Below are 23,623 nucleotides of genomic sequence, written 5' to 3' on the forward strand. Positions count from 1 at the left end.
CATTACTATATTCTTGCAGCCCACAAGCTAATCTGCACCTAGTCATTTACCATATGGCTTTAGATTCTAGAGCAGGCATAAGCAAACTCGGCCCTCCAGATGTTTTGGGACTACAACTCCCATCAACCCTAGCTAACAGGACTAGTGGTCAGGGATGATGAGAATTGTAGTCCCAAAACATCTGGAGGGCCGAGTTTGCCTATGCCTGTTCTAGAGGCATTACTTAACAATTTCCATATCTATCCAAAATCAGTAAATTCCATGCATTTGTATAAGATGTGAACAGACTTTAGTATAAATTAAGCCAGATATGTTCTACTTCAGCTATGTACACATTCCTGTTTACTTTGCATCCAGTGCACTCCCATGACAATTCACACTTGTTCTGCAGCTTATTGATAAATACTGCATCGCCAAACCAGCTTCAATCTGATTTGAAAAAACGTTATCCGTGTGAAGACATCCACCACACTCCTCTTGCACACATTGGTACAGAAGGACAGCGGGTGACATGGAAACACATGCAATTATACCCACGTGTGCATTCAAGTACTCCTGGACACACAGCAGGAGGAAATGACCTCTCTACATTTTCAGCCAGGAATGTGTACCCAGCCTTATTCCCAACTAAGGACCATGTTACAAATAAATCAAGACGTAGACGAACACGCCTAAAGTCCATATCACATTAACATAGCGTGATAGTAGTTTCCTGAACCAAGCAGATAGTCTCACTTGCCGGGGGAGACTTGGGCAATATGGCACCCTGTGCAAGGACAAATAAGGAGCAGGTTTGCTACTTTAGGGCTGGGAAAGAGTGAGTTCATCTGCTCACTGCTCTGCTCTCCTCTCTTCTCCTCAGTGGCGCCCCCTTTGACTTGGTGTCCTGTGTGGTCACACTGGTCACGCTGTTCTAGGTCCGCCTCTGTCACTTGTGTACTTGTCCATGAGCTGAATGCCTACTTTTTGCATGTCTAGGGTGATGTGTATAATAAGAGCACTTTTCTACCCTGTTGTTGCCATGGGCAGGGAGCAGCCACCAACTGCGTGCGGAGAAGATGCCATGAGCAAAGCAGTGGTGTAAATGGGCCTTTTGAATTCTGTGATCAAGTCATTTCCCCCCTCCCCAACCACATTAATGGGGAAACTGGGACATAATTATTTGATAGATAGAGGCTGCAACATGTGCAATGTGTTTGTTTGTGTGTGGTGTGCGTGCATGTAAACACACACACACACACAGGCAACTTGCAACTTGCACACGTTTAATTTGTGCACATTCAGCTTTATGCGCTTGGCAAAAAATGAAAGGGGGCAGGAGTCTGGAGAAAAAGAATTTGGCAACCCCATCTACCATTGAACCCAATGCGTTTTGACTATACACGATTTTGGCTTTACGCGCTATCCCCATAACATAATCCCCATGTAAGTTGAGAGTTGCCTGTATATACTTTGCTGTTGTAGTTCCCATAAATAAACTTAAGGGAGATAGAACCATTTAGCCATTGAACCAACTTTCTTCCTAGTCATATCACATATATCCATTTTGCAAATAGCTTTGGACATTTTTGAAAAAAAGAATATTGTTAATTTTTATATCAAAAGCAGTGAGTTGACAGTATGTATACATTACTGACAACTGGTGTCCCTGGTGCCCATTTGCACATCTTGCTTCCTGATATCCAAGACATCTAAATGGTAGTCTGTTGACAATGTGAATTATAGCTCAATTGCCACCTAAGAAATTGTGGATCCTTCAGACACGGAATGCCAGGGAAGTGCAAGCATCTCATTTGATCTTCAGAATCTTTCATTAGCCCTTCACCATTATGCAAGAGACAACATTCATTCTGAAATGTGATCCAACTATTTAGATGTCAGATGAAATACGATGCATTACTTTATATTCCAGTACAAAACACTCACACCACAAAATGGATTTTCCAGAGTAATCGAGAGAAATATAAGAAAAAGTAGATAACAATGAAGAACCTAGCTAGCACAGTGTGGTAAGTAAGGTAAAGGGACCCCTGACCGTTAAGTCCAGTCACGGACGACTCTGGGGTTGTGGCGCTCACCTCGCTTTACTGGCCGAGGGAGCTGGTATTTGTCCGCAGACAGCTTCCGGGTCATGTGGCCAGCATGACTAAGCTGCTTCTGGCAAACCAGAGCAGCACATGGAAACGCCATTTACCTTCCCGCCGGAGTAGTACCCGGTTTATCTACTTGCACTTTCCTAGGTTGGCAGAATCTGGGACCGAGCAATGGGAGCTCACCCCGTCACGGGGATTCGAATCGCCGACCTTCTGATCAGCAAGCCCGGATTCGAATTGCCGACCTTCTGATCAGCAAGCCCTAGGCTCAGTGGTTTAGACCACAGCGCCACCCGCATCCCTTAGCACAGTATGGTACTGCTAGCCAAATGTCAAAATATTACCCTACACTTGTTGTCCTGTGATGGATTTTTTTTAAAAAAAGCAAAATAAACTTTAGTAGGAGTGGCAAAACCTTAACGACTATAAACACTCCCATATATTTCACTGCCATCACATTCATTAAGTTCAGAACTGTTTGATAAAGAAGCAACAAAAGAGGACAAGCAAAGTTCTTGCAATTCTCCCTTCTCTGTTGATCCTCAAACCTTGAAAGTGAGCTTTATGAGGTTCCCCATATTGTGAACTGTTCAACAACAGCAAAAGACTGAATTCCAAATCCTTAATCTTTCACTTGCCTCAGGCCCATGGCTTTTCTCACTAAGGCACATACATTTTTGGCATCTATATTCTCCTCCTTGGTTGCACTACTGGGATTAAGTGAGAAGTCCTGGGTCACATGAGGAAGAGCCCACACTGCAGCTCTAGCCCACACTAGAGTGATTTGGAAATCAAAGACTACACAGGGCTGAATTCGTGAAAGTTGTCCCATTAGTACAATGACCTCCACATCTACAGTGGGTTTCCTCCCAACCTTCCAGTGAAGATGGGGGCTTGTAGGGAGAGAAAAACACAAGTTGGAAGTTTTTTTCACTAACATGATGACTTTGTTGAATACAACCCACAGTGTGGGTGCCTTCCATATGGTCCTTTTCTCTCATCCTAGTTCAGGATTCCTAATTTTAATGTTGTAAGCTTTAGAAAACTGAGAAGCTTAAAGGGCTCTAGCTTAATAGTAACAATAAACCATCTAGTCCAACTTCCTGCATTAAGAGAACAAGTTATTCCTTACTTAAACATTTGCTCTCTTTGCTTGCCATCTGCTTTGCAAAAGAACAAAAGCATTAGGAACAAAGCGTGAATTAAAACCAAAATAGCATTCCCTCTCTAATCTTAAAAAAGCATGTACAAAATAATTACACTATTTCTTTGCCATTTATCCATGTCCAAAACATTTTCCCCCAGAATGTCCAAATATAACAAAAAATGCTCTGCTGCCTGTCTCCCTCTCTTTACTCTTTGCACCCAGTGGCAGGGGGTGCATTGGGGGGAGGGGGAGGGGGTAGAAGGAAACCCAGACACTAAAATGGAACCTTTAGAGTGCTGAGCCCCTCGGGTTACCCTAGTGGCAGGAGGGGACTCGGAGGGGGAGCAGCATGAAGAAGGAGGAGGATTAAGTTAATATGATAAGAATAAGATTTTGAATTAGAATAGAAAACCCGCCATAATCAATTAAATAAGTTAGGGAAACCAGGAAGAAGAGAATCGAGGAAGCCACAAACAAATTGTTAAGAAAATAAGATTTGGGAATTTATATTTTTTCTTTTTTCTTGTTTTTTTTTTCCTTTTCCATTTGTTGTTTTACTGTTAAGTAGAATCAGCTGGGGGAAAAACCAAACCTCAGAGATCCTCCGCCTCTGTCCTCTCAGTGGCAGGGGGGGGGATGAGGGTGGAGGGGGGAGGTCAAACCCAGCTTAAAATGGACCCCTTTGTTTCCCAATGCCCATGGGTATCACTGGTGGCAGGAGTGGTCTTGGGGGTGGAGGGAAAATGAAGGGACAGAGTTTATTTTGTATGTTTTGTTTGTCTTGTTTCTATAAAAAAATAATAAAAATTATTATAAAAAAATGCTCTGAAAGCTTTTTTTTTTAAAAAAGTAAATGCTTGCTCCCTATTGTCTTATATTAAGAGCTCAATTTTTTATTTACTCCATGACTGGAAGTGGTATAACAAATAATTATTTTATTACCAACATGCTCTAAGAAAACAGATAGCATCATCATCATCATCATCACCATCATCATCATCATTAAAATACCCGCTGCCCTTCATCCATGGATCACAGAGATGTTTACAATTTAAAAAGCACAAAAATACATACCACAGTAACAAACAAAAATAATAACCCCAAGTTTAAAAGGCCATAGATAGTTTAATTAGCCAAAAGTATGATTGGGGGGCCAACTTGAATAAATATTGAGGGGGCCCAGGCAAGCTATGCATAATCAATCACAAGACACAGTGTGCACACACCATTTGAATGGCAATGCCCATCAACTTGGAGGGGGGGGCATCCCCTTGAAATATTTTATTGGGGAGGCCAAAGGGACTTGGCCCCTAGTTGGCTCCTATGGTATGGACTTAAATGCCACACACCCTTCTGATCTGAGCATGTAGATGCATGCCCTCTTGTGCACCTTGCCTCCTCTGCCTCACCTAGCCACAAATTTCACTCCCAGGTTTGTGCTGGCTGCAGGAGCAGTTTGTCTTGAGAAGTGCATCAAACATGTTGAAAGTAAGAATGATTTTGTTATGGTACATTTAAAACCAATAGGATGAGAGGCAGAACACTGGGGGGAATTATACTCTTTGCAACCTTTGTTCATCATACTTTTAGGTACATTCAAATAAAGGTTCTGTACATCTTGAAAACAGTACTGTAGAAGTAGACAGAGGGTACAACCCCAAAATAAATGTAAATGGCTTATAAGATGTTGGTAATTAGAACTGCCAAGCTTTCGTTGAGCAAATAAGCATATATCGCTTTCCCATAAAATAGACACAGTGAAATGTAACACCATGAGGATATTCCAAGATAATAGGTACATGAGTATGCTAGCCTTTATAGGGCAAGATGGAGTATGTTTCATGCCTATATCAATAAAAAGCTCAGTGTTCTCATAGAGAAATAATACTACGACAAGGGTGCTGCAATACATCATTTTTATTGAATAAGTCTTCTTGAGACCAGAGCAATAAGCATCAAAAGTTACTTGGGGCTGGGCAGATAGGGAACTATTTTGTTTCTTACCACTGGCAAAGTTGACCCTCTCTAATATTTAATGAACATTAGAGGGCAATTACATACAAAAATGTAAGTTAGTTGTATCTGAACAAAAGATGGTGTGTTCCAAAGGTAAAATGATGCACAGATGTTTCAATCAGGAATGCTATAAAATCCACTTAAATAATTATTGCACAAATAAAGTTTATTTTGAGACATCCCATATGTGGCCACATGGTGTTAATTAGCAAATAACTTGTGTGGGCTTCTGAAAGTCAAATCTGGCAGCTTGGCAGATACTATACTTATACCCTCAGCAATAAAACAATACATCAGTGGAAACGCCTTTCCTATACTACAAATAAGTGAAAACAGATATTGGACTAGGAAATTAGACTCCCTCTGAGAAACCAGATAAGACCGTTAGAAGAAGAAATAGTTATTCAAAATTTTTGGGGGGAGGGGGATATGGAAAAGGAACAAAAATGAGTTTTGTTTTTATTTAATTAACTGGGGTAGGAGAGAGAAGGCCATTTTGTTTCTTTGTTTAAGAAACAAAATGCTTCTATTAAAATAATTATTGGATGGCAGTTGCAGTCATACCTCAGTTTAAGTACACCTTGGTTTGAGTATTTTCAGTTTAAGTACTTTGGGGACCCGTCTGGAACGGATTAATCCACTTTCCATTACTTTCAATGGGAAAGTTCGCTTCAGGCTAAGTACGCTTTAGGTTAAGTACAGACTTCTGGAACCAATTACACTCATACCTCGGGTTAAGTACGCTTCAGGTAGAGTACTCCGCAGACCCATCTGGAACAGATTAATCCACTTTCCATTACTTTCAATGGGAAAGTTCGCTTCAGGCTAAGTACGCTTTAGGTTAAGTACAGACTTCTGGAACCAATTACACTCATACCTCGGGTTAAGTACGCTTCAGGTTGAGTACTCCGCAGACCCATCTGGAACAGATTAATCCACTTTCCATTACTTTCAATGGGAAAGTTCGCTTCAGGCTAAGTACGCTTTAGGTTAAGTACAGACTTCTGGAACCAATTACACTCATACCTCGGGTTAAGTACGCTTCAGGTAGAGTACTCCGCAGACCCATCTGGAACAGATTAATCCACTTTCCATTACTTTCAATGGGAAAGTTCACTTCAGGTTAAGTACGCTTCAGGTTAAATACAGACTTCCGGAACCAATTGTGTTTGTAAACCGAGGTACCACTGTATGCACCTTTTGAATCACAGAAGCTTCTCTAATTGATGGCTTTTGGCAGGGATAAGGAAGGAATTACCTTACTCCTCAATCTTTCTACCAGTGCAGCTTGGTACATTGGGTGGATGGGGCAATGCCCTCTGTCTGTTTTTTTAAAGCATTTCCCCATGCTACCTCACCAGTGCTAGGTGGGGTGGAGTGGGGGAAGCTTCTCCTGAAAAGCAGGCCAGGATTGTGTATCTCCAATGTCTAATCTAAGCAACTAACATTAGAGGTAAGAGGTCTATTTGCCTGCTCATTAGACAGGATCTCAGAAGATGCCTGCCCTTTTGCAAGGCTGTCTAAAGGGCAGGCAGGGGGGTTTTATCTCCTGAGATTGGGTTATAAAGCACCTTGGTTTTTTAGAGATCATTTTCTAAAGATCAGGCAGAGTACTTTATCTCTCAGTCAGATCTGGAGATACAGCTGTAGGGACTGGCACACCATTTCTTGTGGCTTGACAGGCCAGATGTGTCCCATGGCGGGGTTTACCGCCCTGTCTTAAAAATTCAAAACAGTTTTCAGCACTGGATTAAGGCGAGTTCAAGACACAGGCATAACATGTTCATTTAACACCGCTTTCCACATAAATCTGTTTTTCCAGATTGCTTTGGAATAGTTTAACGATCACTGAATTGAAGTCCGTTACTTAACTAATGGTTGAAAAGGTGTTGTTGTGGTTTAGTCATTTAGTCATGTCCAACTCTTCATCACCCCATGGACCAGAGCACGCCAGGCACTCCTGTCTTCCACTGCCTCCCACAGTTTGGTCAGACTCATGTTCGTAGCTTTGAGAGCACTGTCCAGCCATCTCATCCTTTCAATCAGTCTTCTCTTCTCATGAGGTGGCCAAAGTATTGGAGCAGGCTTCCTCAACCTTGGCCCTCCAAATGTTTTGAGACTACAATCCCCACCATCCCTGACCACTGGTCCTGCTAGCTAGGGATCATGGGAGTTGTAGGCCAAAAACATCTGGAGGGCTGAGGTTGAAGAAGCCTATATTGGAGCCTCGGTTGAAAAGGTAGGACAAATCAATACCTATTGCTCTCATTGTACCAGATGACCCTTGGGTCATCTAGCTCTACAATTCTATGGTTCATGAAGTGGTTGTTTGCTTTATATGCATCATATTAGCTTAAGGAAAGTTTGTAGACTGGGATGTTGCATTGGCAACCTCTTTCACCTTAAAAAAAATACCAAACAACTGTCTATTTTTAGTCACTACATCAAAGCACAGACTCTTAATTGGCCCTTCTTCAAAATGCTAATGGAATAGTGACAAGACACTGCACTCCCAGACACTGTCCTCAGTACATTTAATACATTCATATTGCATGATGCAGACACAGGATAACTTATTAGCCTTTGATTCCCTCTTTGTATGAACAATATAATGCTGAATATTTACAGGAGTGCTTTCATAATCCTGTGCAAATCTGTATGCCATCCACTTTTCAAAAAACCCAGGGTGTGTGTGTGTGTGTGTGTGCGCGCATTTCTTGCTGCACAGGTTGTCTCTATGTAGGAAAATCCTGTTCTATGTAGTGGCTTCTTGTTCCTCACTTTAAAACCAGTTATAACATAGAAATTTAGTCGTGAACCTGCACAGTTTTGCTAACAGAATCCTCCTGGAAAACTGTCACTTATCTCTGCTGGGGTAGGTGGAGACTTACTGCCATCTGGTGGAACATTAAACTTTTCAGATTCAGCTTTTTAGAATAGTAGTGACACTAATAATAATGGCATGTCTCCGTTAGAACAGAGGGTTAAAATGAGGCTATTCATGTGACTCATGGATCTGCAAACCTTTCCTGTTGCTGACAGGTGCTCAGTTATGGGAAACACAAAACATCTTTATTAATACAGAAACAGATACATATCAAATTACCTGGAGGTAGCAAATTCCCTCAGCTCATTTATTGACTATGGCCACAGCACAGACTATTAAGGCAGGGACAGCATTTAAAAAAGAAAAGAAAAAGAAATGCACACAAACATTTGAATTGAAATAGGTATTTAAATTCAAGTTTCTAAATACACTTTCACAATGTGCATATCTGGCTGAGGAATCCAGCCTCCCTTCATGCTGAGATGGCAGGGGTGGAGGTGCGGTGACTTGAATAGGAAGCTGCCTAGCTCCACCAGCCTCTGCCGGCTTCTCCCCATTTGCCACCTGAGTATTAAAGACAGCATCACTCTTCTGGTGATGTTCCTCCTCCTTCTTGCCGAATGTGCCGCTGACAGGAGAATGAACCTTTCGAGGTGGTGAGGTACTGCTGTTGCTGAGCCAGCCCAGGATTTGTTTGGTCCCGTGATAGCATCAGTTTTAAGCAGTTGTCGTGCCAGTTGCAGGCTGGTGGAGCAATCTTTCAGTCCCCTCTTTGTGCCTGAGTTACTGTGTGCAACAGAGCTGGCAGGAGGCCTCAGATTCAGCTCTAATTGTACAGTATTTTCTATCAAAATATGAATTTCTGATGCATTTCCCTCTCAAAATCCGATTCTAGAATGCATTTTGATAAAACGTTTGAGCTGAAAACTGTACCTGAACATTCTGCAAGTGTGAGATCATAACAAAGTTCCAGTACAGTGGTACCTCTAGTTGTGGCCATGATCCTTTCCGGGGTGCCATCTGCACCCCAAAAAGTCTGCAACTAGAGTGGCGCTTCTGCGCATGCATGAAGCATGAAGAACACTTCTGCGCACGCACACAAGGTGAAACCCGGAAGTATACATTTTGGGTTTGCCGTGTTCGCAAGCCGAAAAGACGTAACCTGGACCTAACGCAACACGAGGTACGACTGTACATACGTTTGTTCATGGAGTGCAAGTTCTGCTAGAAAGTATCAGAATTCTCAAAGACCAAATTCCTCGAGCATCTCATGCGACAGTTCCACCCTCAGGCCTAATGTGGACTGTCAGGGATTCTGTAATCTGTTCCAATCATGGCACGCCTCAAGTTGCAATGTGACTCCCTGTTGTACAACTTTGCTCAGGCAAAGGCCTAGTGACAAACCTGGGTCTAGCCTTTACTATTTCAAAAGACAAGTCTTCGACAATGTGAAGGGTTGGTAGGGAAATGGGATCTTAATTACGTTAATGTGAATTTCCATATGGGTTTTTAAAACTTAAAGATTAATTTTTTTAAAAAAAAAATATGTGACAGGGTGGATCTATGAGTGAGCACAAGTAAAAGTGACACATACAGGAAATGGATTACTTTGCCCATCTCTAATTAGCTCCTCAGTACAAAACAAAAAAACTCCCATGTCAGTGAGAAGGCTATGCTGGACTGGAACTTTCAAATAACATCTGGCTTTTTATGTAGAGGGAATTGCATTCACAGGCATGCATTCATACGCTGTCACTCCTGCATTTTGTCATCGTGCCAACCTGATATAGTTTCATGGCTGTTGTTGTTGTTGTTTAGTTGTTTAGTCGTGTCCGACTCTTCACGACCCCATGGACCAGAGCAATCCAGGCACTCCTGTCTTCCACTGCCCCCTGCATTTTGGTCAGACTCATGTTGGTAGCTTCGAGAACACTGTCCAGCCATATCGTCCTCTGTAGTCCCCTTCTCCTTGTGTCCTCCATCTTTCCCAACATCAGGGTCTTTTCCAGGGAGTCTTCTCTTCTCATGAGGTGGCCAAAGTATTGGAGCCTCAGCTTCAGGATCTGTCCTTCAAGTGAGCACTCAGGGCTGATTTCCTTCAGAATGGAAGTTTCATGGCTATAGAGATATTATATGGGAAAGGGCTGAAGCCCAGTGATAAAATACATGTGTTTCATGTTCATTGTCTTAATTGGTGCATGCTAAAAGATGCAAAAGCTCCCCTATCCCTACCTACTGCAACTGGAAAGGGCTAAATTTTTGAGAGGGAATCAGGGATCATTCCATATTTTCTGTCCTGAATTTCAAGACATTTTTTTACCATGCATTCTTTTGAATCTTAAAGACATTTTGCACACTAATCATTTGAATTATGCCTTCCATTAATAAGAGACACTTTGAAAGTAGCTGCCTTGCCAATTGCTAATAGCTGACACATTTCTGCTCAATGTATGGATACATTTGATGTTCCTAAGCAATTACCTGAGAGGCAGTTTACTGAGTCTTATATCTCTTGGCTCAGTAAAACTGGGTGACACAAAGTCGTAGGCAGTAATTCACAGAATATTGTCGTCGCTGTTAAGAGAAAGGCAAATGGAACACAAGTTACTTACACTGAAGTAGGTCATTATCGTGAAAGGGGCTAGATCCCTATAGAATGTACTACCTTCACTCAAAATAAACAGGGCAACTTAGATGCTGTCAAGAAATTTATAAAGAGACATTGCCTTGAGTTCTGCTACGGCAAGGTTTTATCCATACATTATCGCTTATGCAAAGGAGCACCGTATTTTTCGCTCTATAAGACGCACCCGACCATAAGACGCACTTAGTTTTCAGAGGAGGAAAGGGGGAAAGCCCCGGTTTTTTGGGGATCAGCTCACAGTTGTGCAGCTTCTTTTGCAAAGAGGAAAAGCCCATTTTTTAAGGATCAGCTCAAAGTTGTTGAGTTTACTTTGCAAAGGGGAAAAAATCCCGTTCAACTCACAGTTCTGCAGCTTCTGATAATCTAATCAGCCAGATAATCCAATCAGCCAGTCACATGTTGCTGGGGAAACAAACAGCCTCCCTCTGCAGAACATTCAACAATGGAGGCCTGGGCAAAGGGCTGGGGCCGGAAGGAAGCTAGCATCCCTTATCTCCCTCCCCGATCTCTTGCAATCAGCTGCTGAGCAGCTTCCTCTTTCCCTCTTGTTAGCCTTTAGCTCTTTCAAAAAAAGAAGCGCAACCTGTTTTTCGCTCCTGGGCAAGTTGACTCCAGGGACCACACATTCGCTCCATAAGATGCACAGAGATTTCCCCTTACTCTTTAGGAGGAAAAAGTGTGTCTTATGGAGCGAAAAATACGGTAGCTAGCAAGAGACAATGAGCAAGTGATACTGCAAAAAGTTGGTGCTCTGGGAGAACAATAAGTTTATTTAAGCACTGCATTATTTGACGGTGCAGTTTTATCTAAAGTAAGGATTTCACATATTTGAAAACAACGTGATAAAGGCCGTCTGTCAGAAGTTAAAAGCCATTTTGCTTGAGCCCTCGATGAAATTATGGCCAATTTTAAAATGTCAGAATATTGTCTTGTGCAGTTCATTGCAGCTATCTGTCTAAGCCTTTACTTCCGGGGGGGGGGGGTGGCTCCACAATTAAAGTATGGGAAGGTGATGGTCTGGAGAAAGTAGTATAGATTTGAAATACAAGGATCCCAAAGGGGTAAGGATGCTGAAGGCAAACTGAAAAGTGGACATTGGCTTGAGAAAGAAGAATCTGAAAGATGGGGAGGGGTAGACTGAGCAGCCCAGTTATCTCCCATTTCTGTTTTGCTGGCAATGAATCATAGGTCTGTCCCTTCTTATTTTGTAAAGACTCTTTAAAAGAAAAATGAAAGAAAGAATTCACACAAAGTCCACATTTAATTTGGAATCATTTGTACATATATTTTATACAGATTTGTATACACATTTTACATCAAATACACATTTTAATGCTTCTCAATACATCCCCCCATAAAATGTGCATTTTAAAATTTAGAACATGCATTTATCTGTATACGTTTTACACATGGGAGTAGCACTACAGAATTTGGATAGGCGTGCAGTGCAAATGGAGTTTGTGTTGCAATCTGCAAGCAAGTTCAGGAACATCAGATCAGGTTGGTCTTTTGCAAAAAAACAAAAAAACAAAAACATACTGCACAAACTCACCCTTCAACCCTAAATATGGGCAGGTGGAAAATGAGGCTTGTGAGTGGGGACAGAAGACATATGAAATTACTGTAATACAAAGAACCAGCTCCTGGGAAAGAAATTATTAGAACCCATGTTCAAGAGGGTCTATATATCCTAGTACAGGCACACCCAACTTCTAAAAGACTGTGATCTACTCCCACTATAAAAATTGGATGGATTGACCAGAGTTGTTGAGGTTTTTTTGGCGGAAACTTCATCATAGTTGTTCAGCTTTTTGGGGGAGGGTTGCTTTTTTAGGGTAGATGAGCCAAAGTTGTGGAGCTTTTTTGGGGGGGAACAGGATCCCATGATCAACTAGGAACGACCAGGGACATCCTGAGATCAACCAGTATATTGTGATCGACCGGTTGGGCAGGCCTGCCCTAGTATATCCATTTTCGTACATATGGTTGGTGAACTGCATTGCAAAATTCAGATAATATCCTGTTCTGAATGATGTTGTTTTGAGACTTTGAGAATTAGTAGGTTTCCCTTTAAATGCAAACTGAATAGAATTTCTCCCCCATTGCTAATGATAGCTCAGCTTTGAAAAAACCAACAGCAAACCATTAACCAAAAGAACAATTTCTTGGCCAATCTGAATTGCAATTCTCCTGGGTCTGTGAAGCACCTGAAGCTAGAATTATGTGGTCACTAGATGCATTTGGAGCTTTTGCCTGTGCTCCCAATTCAAGGTGCAAAAGGTACCTCATGAAGCTATTAGAAAGCAAACATGCTGGTGCAACAGCAGGAGTCCCACTGGAACCCTCACAAGCTTTGCAAACTGAGTGCTTTTGGTAAACGTAGTTATCTCTTCCTGGTGTATCTCATATTTAAGTCAAAGGGAACCTCTGAAGCTGAGCTAAAATGATCAGCATGTATCGTGCTATCCTTGACTGCAGAGACAGACTGTCCAAGCCTGCTTTGACTTCTGGGGATGGAATCCTCGGGTTGATAGTAAATATTATAATTATAAGTATTTATTTACATTCCGTTCTTACACATTTGCATACAGAACAGCCTACAAGATCATTATTATCCATAAAAATGCAGTAAACACACAGTAAAACAATCCCATTAAAACTGCAATCATCAATTCAAAGCCAAAGCACACATTAAGACTAAAAACAAAATAAGAGACATTTCTGCTGTAGGCAGAAATGGAATCCAGGCACAGAAACAGGAGGATCTGCTTCGGTTCAAACTGAACATAAAAGAGATGCTAAAAATCTGTTTCCTGGCATATCACACTGACAAAATAAAATATTATGAGGCAATTTATCTGATACTGGTGTATAAACTGTTCTTGATCAATATGTTCAGGAACACCCCCCCCCTTTAACTATATGTGAATAACAGCAGCAGCAGCAACAACAACAACAACAACAACATATTTATTTATATGACCCATCTGACTGGGTTTTCCCAGCTACTTTAGGTGGCTTCCAACAAATTAAAACATTAAGCACAGTAAAACATCAAACATCAAAAACTTCCCTATATAGGGCTGCCTTCAGATGTCTTGTAATAGACAGGGCATCTGATGCGGCGGGGTGTGCCACAGGGCAGGCACCACCACTGAGAAGGCCCTCTGCCTGGTTCCCTGTAGATTCACTTCTCACAGTGAGGGAACAGCCAGAAGACCCTCGGAGCTGGACCTCGGTGTCTAGACTGAATGATGGAGGTGGAGACGCACCTTCAGGTATACAGGGCCAAGGCTATTTAGGACTTTAAAGGTGAGCACCAACACTTTGAATTGTGCTCACAAACATACTGGGAGCCATGTATATTGTTCTCAAGTGTTTTAGATAGTTATATGATCAGTATTGGGATCATGGCATTACAGGGAATACTCACAGTTACTATTTAGCTTTTTAATTATCATGTTAATTTAAAAAATTACAAGGCGCATCTTTACCAATTATTGTATAATTTACAATTAGTGGTAAAATGTTCTATTATACTCTAATGCGACACAATTTCATTTAGCTGCTATCGTTAAAAGTATAGTGATTAGATACATGATTTTATAAACATGCTTCCCCCCATTTATTTCTTCAAGTATTTTAGCCCACCTTTCTAAATAAAACATAATCAAGGAAGATTGTAAAATAGAACAGCCAATAATGAATAACAAATATATATAGAGAGAGATATAGATATATTTAAAAAACAGCATTTCAAAGCAGCAATTATCAATAAAAGCTAGTTACGACATATGTCACCTTGCTGACAAAGGTCCATATAGTTAAAGCTATGGTTTTCCCAGTAGTGATGTATGGAAGTGAGAACTGGACCATAAAGAAGGCTGATTGCCGAAGAATTGATGCTTTTGAATTATGGTGCTGGAGGAGACTCTTGAGAGTCCCATGAGCTACAAGAAGATCAAACCTATCCATTCTGAAGGAAATCAGCCCTGAGTGCTCACTGGAAGGACAGATCCTGAAGCTGAGGCTCCAATACTTTGGCCACCTCATGAGAAGAGAAGAATCCCTGGAAAAGACCCTGATGTTGGGAAAGATTGAGGGCACTAGGAGAAGGGGACGGCAGAGGACAAGATGGCTGGACAGTGTTCTTGAAGCCACCAACATGAGTCTGACCAAACTGCGGGAGACAGTGGAAGACAGGAGTGCCTGGCATGCTCTGGTCCATGGGGTCACGAAGAGTCGGACATGACTAAACAACAACAAATGGAGAATAATATCCTCAGAATGACTGCTTCAGCAATACAGTTTTCATTACAGTCATAAAAATGACCAGGGATGGAGCAAGGTGCGTCTCTTTAGAGAGACAGTTCTTGTTTTGAGGAGCCACCATTGAAAATTTCCTCTTTCTCATACCTACTCACCATTGAAAATTTCCCCTTTCTTATACCTACTGGCCACACATATTCTGACATCAGGACATGGACAAGGTCCTTAGAAACCAAACAAAATAATCAAGCAGGCTCATGTGGGGAAAAATGATTATTGCAATGCTCTGTTCCTAATTCATTTAGGGATTTAGCAGTTGTTGGGGTTTTTTTTTTAAAAAAAAAAACACTCACTCACACAAAAGGAAAATGAAAACAACTACAGATCATGTTATATTGCAAAAATTGATAGCTTGCTTTATCAGGGCAACTTCATGCAAAATAGCGTGAAAGCTTTTGTATTATCCAGAGTTCTTCATCAGCCTAGACCAGTGGTTCCAAACCATTTTGCCCTATGGACCACTTGGAAACTCATGAGAGTCTTGGCATGCACTGTCCTAAATGACATACTGCTTTTAATTATATTTATATTGCTTCTCTTGTATCATATACACTGCACTTCAGTTCATAAAATCCGAATTGCAGTACAATGAAACATAACATTGATAGAAGCAATGAAACACAATTTAAATGCTGTGGACCACGCTGAATGAAGCTCCCAGACCACTAATGGTCTGTGGACCAACAGCTGGGGACTCTTAGGTCATCTTGACTTGAAAGCTCTCGTAATATTTTGTAAACTGTTTGGTTAGACTAAGAAAGGCATTGCCCTAATTTAGATTTTTGGATTTTTTAATTATTTTTTTACTGTGGTCTAAAACAAGGTTACCTTTGTAATTTATGTAGTAGACTTCAGAATACATTACATGACTCACACAATGTTGGACATGCTGCTGAACAGTTGCAGCTGCTAGAATTCTTTCTACATCCTTTCAATTTAAATCTTAAAGGGTAATACCATTTTTAGTAAACTTTCCATATGTCTGTCACATCGAGGCTAATAGATGAATGCATATGCTTGCTATAGCTGAGCAACCACTAGTCTGTGCTGTTGTATAAGAAATATATACATATAGATATATCAATAAAAATGATGTATAAATACTGCAGAACTCAGGGTTGTAGCTGCAGATTGTAATGTGATTGCACAATGTTTCAGTGATACTTTTTACTTCGTATTCCTTATCAACATCAAATTTTGTATCAAACTGAAGCAATGAAACTGCAAGACCTGTCTTGTACGAACATTATTCTTCGTGAAAAGCAAACTTTTTTTACAAGGTGGGAGGAAGGAAGAGAAGGGAGCAAAGGAGAGTTGACTTAAACAGCTTTGTACAGTTAATGTAACATCTTATTTGTGGCAGATTACATTTTATCTATGTTTTTAAAGTCTGAATCCTAATGTTTCATGTATATCATGGATCAGGACAGTGTGGTGTATTATCTTTTCCTGCGATACAATTATGTGTGGAATATGTTCAGTTTTTTAGATATGTGCAAAGTTTTGCATCTATTACTACTTTTCACTATTATTTAATGAATAATTGAGCTTCGTCTGGTGCTAGCACCCATGCTGTTAATGTTATTTGCCGATGGTATTAAAATCTTCATATATAGACCTGGTGATCTTTTTCGTAGTTGCAGCTCACTTCAAAATTGAACAATATTGGAAAGCCTCTTTAGAGAGAGATGATATACTTGTGGGATGGATCGTTCTTGCTAGAATTGATTAATGAATTACTTCTATTTCATGGTGTTTCCCATCTGAAGGGTGAGCTCTGTGTTCCTAGACCACATCAACCTCAGATGTCCTTCTGGAGAGGACAAAGAGTGCTTAGACATTGTAACTACAATTAGTCTACATGTGATGTATTGTTTTCATTAGGTTGTCTTTCTTTTTGCTGATCATTCTTTAAAAATTTCATAACACAGAATTTTAATACATATTACAAAAATATATTTTTTTGTTTAAGTCTCCTCTTTTTCCCCTTAGGAGCTTACTAGTTTCAGTGGGCGAAATTCAGTTATAGTCAAATTCAAAGTAGCCCCATTTAAGTTAATTGATTTCTGTTGGTCTACCCTGAGTATTACGTAGTTGGATATCACCCAGTGACACTGCTGCAAATTTCTTAAAGATTGAAGTAAAAATAAGACTTCTAACATCAACTAATGCAGCATAAGAATTAGCAATTTTACTTCTTTTCATGAAACACGGCAATATAGTGTGCATTTAGATAGGTTGCACTAAACTTTGCTTTTAACTCTTTTAGCTCTAACAGACAAAAACGGAAGAGTTAAAAGTAGACTACTACTCATAATTTGAGGGTGTGCCTACGGTAAGTTCAAAGAATAATTGTTCAAACCTTTGAGGAAACACAATAAAGAAAATCACTTAAAGGTAGAATGAAACAGCACCACAAAATGACTGTACAGAATTATCTCACTTGGTTTATAAAATAGCAGATGATCATATGCAAAGGTGGTACAGGTTCTGTGAATCAATATTGGAGCGCGCCAAAGCTGCACATCTAGTGTGCTCCCAGTGCTGCTTTGAGAAGGGGTGTACACACAAAGGTAGTCACCGTTTTTATCTATTCTGTAGTTTATGAGATACAAAGTTTTCATGTGGTTTTTTTCCTAACCAGCTTCAATCTGAATTGAGAAAAAACAGCAACCTAGCTGTGTTTTAAGTCAGTAATGTGTACACAGCCTAAACATCAGGAAGCTGTGGTGTAAACAAACCTTTGACAATTACATGAAATATCTGAGTCTTTTTAAAATAGTGCTTTTGCAAAATCCCATTCTTGGTCAGTGAACTTGAGTGGACATTATACAACTTTTTGGGTGTGGTGTGTAGAGAACGAGAAGAAATAATGTCTGGCTGACTCCAAAAGAAAAAAAAAATTCTGTTCTGGAAACTTTGAATGAACCGTTATCGACATATTGCAGTAGATTGGTTTGTTCTGTGACAGATTCATAGAAAGGTGGGGCATGAAGTGAGCTAAAGCTATGCATAGCTGCCAAGTTATCCCCTTTTTAAAGGGATTTTCCCTTATGCTGAATAGGCTTCCTCGCGAGAAAAGGGAAAACTTGGCAGCTATGCCTATGTAGGGACCCAATAGCAAAGAGTGATAAAGTGTATTTAAAAAGCACTGAGATAAAAGAGACCAACTGCAGCAGTGAGGTCAAGAATATTGATGACAAAGTAGAAACATTTGGATTTGGCAGTGAAGAGATTGTAAGATGTTTTGAAGAGGGAAGTTTCAATAGAGTGAAGAACACGGAAGCCAGATTCTGTGGCAGAGACTGAGCAATTCGGAGCAAAATGGAAAATGGGAAAATGGGTGGCTTTTGAAAAGCACTACTAATCCAAGTGATATTTTTTTAAAAAAAATAAAAATAAAAGAATGGGAAAACTATGGTATGCTTAAAATTTTGAATACAATAGTGAAGGGTGCTGTGAAGAATGATTAGTTGCTAAAGTGGTGAAGGAAATAATGGGGGAGATTCAAGGGGATAAGATGGGAAAGCAGAGAATTAGATAACAGCCTCCTTATCAAATAAAAACTATCAAAACTTTTCATATATGCATACCAAATCTGCTTACAAACGCAAAACCCCAATTAAATAATGGAAAAGTACATAAACAATATTAAAATGGCAGGACACAAAACAAAACAAAAAAGCAACTAAAAACAGCAAAGTTAGTGAATGTTAAATATTTAAAAACACATGCATAAATATTTATACCTGGCATCTAAAAATGTATGATTTAGTGCTAGGCATATCGCCCTGGGGAAAGCATTCAGTAATAATGATATGGGGGAAAGGGCAGAGAGTTATAGAAGGAAGAAGACCTAGAAGAGGAAGGAAATGGCCATAGCACTAATGTGGGCAATGTTAGTCTTTACAGTGAAGGAGGAGGAAGCGTGAAAAGGAGGAAGAGTTAGGGCTTAGCAGGGCAGCAGAGAAAGAGAAGAAGCCCTGAGGATTCCTAATTCTTATATCTGGTTTGAACAGGGGGAGGTGCCAGGTCAGAGGTCAGAAAACTACCGCCTGGGGCATCTTTAAAAGGTTTAAAGGTTTAAAACTAGTATAATTGGATGAAAATTTCAGAATTCTTAGACCCTTCTGATGAGACAAATTCTGTCAGGTTTTAGAAGGGGACTGCTGCTGTGTGCTTTTCATTATGATATTAGAATGGTTTAAAATATTCACTTATTATTTATGTTTATTAATAATGTTGCACACTCTCCGATAAACTGGACCTGGAAACACACTGATAATCAATAAGATCTAGTAGTTTCCACCTTCTTCAGTGCTATTGGGAAGCTAAGGCTTGTGCAAACCTGCGAAGTTTCTAAAATGTACAAGCCAGAATACATAACATTAGCACACATGTTCAATGTTTTGCGGTAGAAAGAGAAAGAAACCATCCTCTCCCCAGGAACAAGAAACAAACCCTGGAATGGAAAGCTGCAGAGTTTTAAGAAAATGTTCAAGGAATAATTCATACACACCAGTTAGCCATGTATTACCGTATTTTTCTGTGTATAAGACTAGGTTATATTCTTGAAAAAATTAAGCTTAAAAATTGGGGTCGTCTTATACATGGGGGAAATCCCCCCCCATGTTCTCAATTTGGAGTCCCAAAAAGAGGGGGCATATTATACATGGGGGCGTCGTATAGATGGGAAAATACTGTATTATTTTAAGGTAAGGTAAAGCAAGAGAGAAATCGCCACCAGCAGCCCTGCCCCACAAGGAAGAGACAAGTCACTGTTCCTTCCTCACAAGAGGAAAGTGAAACCCTCTTACTTAACCCCACAGACCTATTTGCCTGAAATTTACCTGCGCTGTCAGAGCAGCTGAAAATTATATCCACTTTGGCCAAAAGGGGGAAACATTAAAAACATTAAAGCCATTTTTTTGATTCCTCATTATAATGAGTAGGAAGAACACAGAGCTTTGTTTTTTATATACTGTAGAAGCCAAATTACAGACTGAGGTAGAGAAGACACACAGTGATTTGGAAACAGATCAGAATTTTTTTTAAAAAAACAGGTACAGATACAGAGCAAATCTTGGGGCCCATGTGTGCCCCACGTAACTGCAAAATAATTATGGGGAAAAATGGAGGCGCTTCCTCAGTCTAAGATTATAAGTGAGAGGAAACAGGGAAAATAGCGAGTGGGAGAGAATATAGCCGTTGTTTTTCAGTTTAGCATATATGGAAGTGGATAAGCACAATTAATTTCTATTGCACTGCTCAGTGACCAACATGCTTTTAAGTTCTTGTGCCATTTATCAGCAGCAGCAGCTCCTCCTTCTCATAGATACCGATTAGTAAAATAAAATTGAAATCCATAAGAAGAAAAAATCAGCTTCATTTTTGCCTCTAAATCCTCTTATTAAGTGCTTATTAAGGTGGACGTTAGGGTCTCGAATAACACAGTTTGAAGAATATTTGTTTAGAAATAAGCCATAATAATAATAATAATAATAATAATAATAATAATATATTTATACCCTGCCCATCTGGCTGGGTTTCCCCAGCCACTCTGGGCGGCTCCCAACAGAAATATTAAAATACAATAATTTATTAAACATTAACAGCTTCCCTAAACAGGGCTGCCTTCAGGTGTCCTCTAAAAGTCTGGTAGTTGTTTATCTCTTTGACATCTGGTGGGAGGGCGTTCCACAGGGCGGGTGCCACTACCGAGAAGGCCCTCTGCCTGGTTCCCTGTAACTTGGCTTCTCGCAGCGAGGGAACCGCCAGAAGGCCCTCGGTGCTGGACCTCAGTGTCCGGGCAGAACGATGGGGGTGGAGATGTTCCTTCAGGTATACTGGACCGAGGCCATTTAGGGCTTTAAAGGTCAGCACCAACACTTTGAATTGTGCTGGGAAACGTACTGGGAGCCAATGTAGGTTTTTCAAGACCGGTGTTATGTGGTCTTGGCAGCCGCTCCCAGTCACCAGTCTAGCTGCCACATTCTGATGTATGATATATATTTTTTCTTTTGGAGTTAATAAAACCAAATGACTAAAATTAAGGATTTAAAATACAACACACACACACACACACAGAGAGAGAGAGAGAGAGAGAGAGAGAGAGAGAGAGAGAGAGAGAACGAGCTGCATTGCTGCAGTGGGAAACACTTCCTATTAAATATTAGAATCATAGAATTGTAAAGTTGGAATGGACCCCGAAGATCATTTAGTCCATTGCAGGGATGTCAATGCAGGAATATTCAGCTGTCCCTTATGGAAATCGAACCTGCAATGTTGGCATTATCAGAACAACACTCTAACCAACTGAGCTATCCAGGTAGACTTGGCTATAAAACGATTTTTCCAAATTAATTTAAAGTTATTTCATTTATGTTGGGAAGTAATTTCTTTCCCAACAGACCTATACAATCTGTTTGCTACTTCTAAGTTTATGAATAGAAAGCTCCTCTTATTTATGTCTTTCTACTAAGATTGTAAAAGTATACTGTATGTCCCTCATTTAATATATATATGCAGTCAATTACTAAAGCCTTCCCACACTCTTAAATGAGGGGCACTCTTAAATGAGGCGCAATGATGGAGATTATATATAATCTCCATCATTGCGCCTGAAAATGCATAGCTGCCTTTGGGTCTAACCCTTACAGCATACGCACACTGAAAAACGGTAAATCAGAAATTATGTATTTCTGGTACATTAATGAAAATATTAATGTTCTAATAATAAACCATAAGAGTCTATATCCTCATACTATCTGCCTACTCAGTTAAATTTAATATACTGCACAATTCCTCTTTCACAGAACTGCAGCCTACCTGTCACACAAAACCTTGCCTCAAGCACTTTAATAAACTCAAATTATGGGCATCCAATCTGGAATATTTTGCAGGTAATAAGCAGATCAAATATTCATGAAAATGGGTAATTCAATTTTTAGATATCCATGGACAGTTTGTTCCCATGGATGTTTTTTTTTAACTTCTCATACTTTGCCAGATGTGTTTCGAGGCAGAAAAGTGCGTAATCATAGTATTGTAGGGATATCTTTCAGAAAGGAGCGGAATGAAATCTTAGGCTTATGCTTTACATTACATCACTAGCTATTTCACCTCCCTGCTTAAAATACTTACCCCAGGGTGAGAAAAACTGAAACTGAAAAGATGCAAGAGCTTTACAATATAGAATTTTCTACATGTTTCTAAAAAGGATACGCTTTTCTCTAATGGTTATATCCAATAACAGCATTTTAAAGCTTTGATGCATTCATAGTGATACTGAAAGAGGTTTATATCCTAAATACTCAATACATACAGGATATCTGCCTATGTGCCAGCGTTACTGCAATGCTATATCTTGCTTTGCGACAGTTCTCTGATTTATTTGATGATGTACTGTCATCTTAATTGTTTGTTGATGAAACCATTGTTTGGAAGGATCTGAAACACAGTTTCGAGCAGATAAAGCAATTCCTATAATCACTGTTTCTTTCTATCTCAAATGAAGACATTAACGGAGTATTTTTCTTGCATGGGGCTTTTATTTTTGAACATGTGAAGCTGGAGATATCTCTTCATCCACAATGAATTCAAATGATCATTCTCTAGTCACACTCATATGCAAGTCTTAATTTTTGAATTTTCAAAGCAATATGCACAATTATTATTATTTTTGTAATTGCTAATGGTGTTGATTGGATCTGGAAAGCTGGGCCCTAAACACGGATCTGAAATACAGTGGAACCTCAGTTTATGAACACCTCAATTTACGAATTTTCGGTTTACAAATGCTGCGGACCCATCTGGAACAGATTAATTCACTTTCCATTACTTTCAATGGGAAAGTTCACTTCAGTTTATGAACGCTTCAGTTTATGAACAGACTTCCGGAACCAAATACACCCATGCTTCAGGTTAAGTACGCTTCAGGTTGAGTACTCCGCGGACCCGTCTGGAACGGATTAATCCACTTTCCATTACTTTCAATGGGAAAGTTCGCTTAAGTTTATGAATGCTTCAGTTTATGAACAGACTTCTGGAACCAATTGTGTTCATAAACCGAGGTACCACTGTAGAAAGAATATTTCTTTCTCTGAAGTGAATTATAAATGGGTGCTATTGATCACGGGTTTCATTCATTCGAAGGAGAAAGAGTGGTATCTCGAGTAACAAACGCCTCAGGTTACAAACACTTCAGGTTACAAACTCCGCTAACCTGGAATAGTTACCTCGAGTTGAGAACTTTGCCCCAGGATGCGAATGGAAATCGTGTGCCGGCGGCACAGTGGCAACAAGAGGCCTCATTAGCGAAATAACACCTCTAGTTAAGAACAGTTTCAGGTTAAGAACGGACCTCTGGAACGAATTAAGTTCATAACTAGAGGTACCACTGTATATGTAATAAGTGGTGTGGGGGACGCTAAAATATCGCCAGCCTATTATTAGCTGCATTATTTTGAGTAACCTAATGGTTTTACTTTTTTATATGCCTGTTGTCTTTGTCCATGGAGTTTTCTTGGCAGGGATACTGGAGTGGCTTGCCAGTTCCTTCTCCAGGT

The 23,623-nt window shown here is 40.1% G+C and overlaps 1 long non-coding RNA gene across 1 annotated transcript in view; it reads right to left on the bottom strand.

Annotated features, from left to right (window-relative positions):
* LOC132591235 (uncharacterized) overlaps window positions 1–23,623 on the bottom strand; it is a 306,011-nt gene that overhangs the window by 38,921 nt on the left and 243,467 nt on the right. The gene's annotated exons all lie outside the window — the stretch shown is intronic.

The sequence above is a fragment of the Zootoca vivipara genome, chromosome 16 (genome assembly GCF_963506605.1).
Source record: "Zootoca vivipara chromosome 16, rZooViv1.1, whole genome shotgun sequence".
NCBI classification, from domain to species: domain Eukaryota; kingdom Metazoa; phylum Chordata; class Lepidosauria; order Squamata; family Lacertidae; genus Zootoca; species Zootoca vivipara.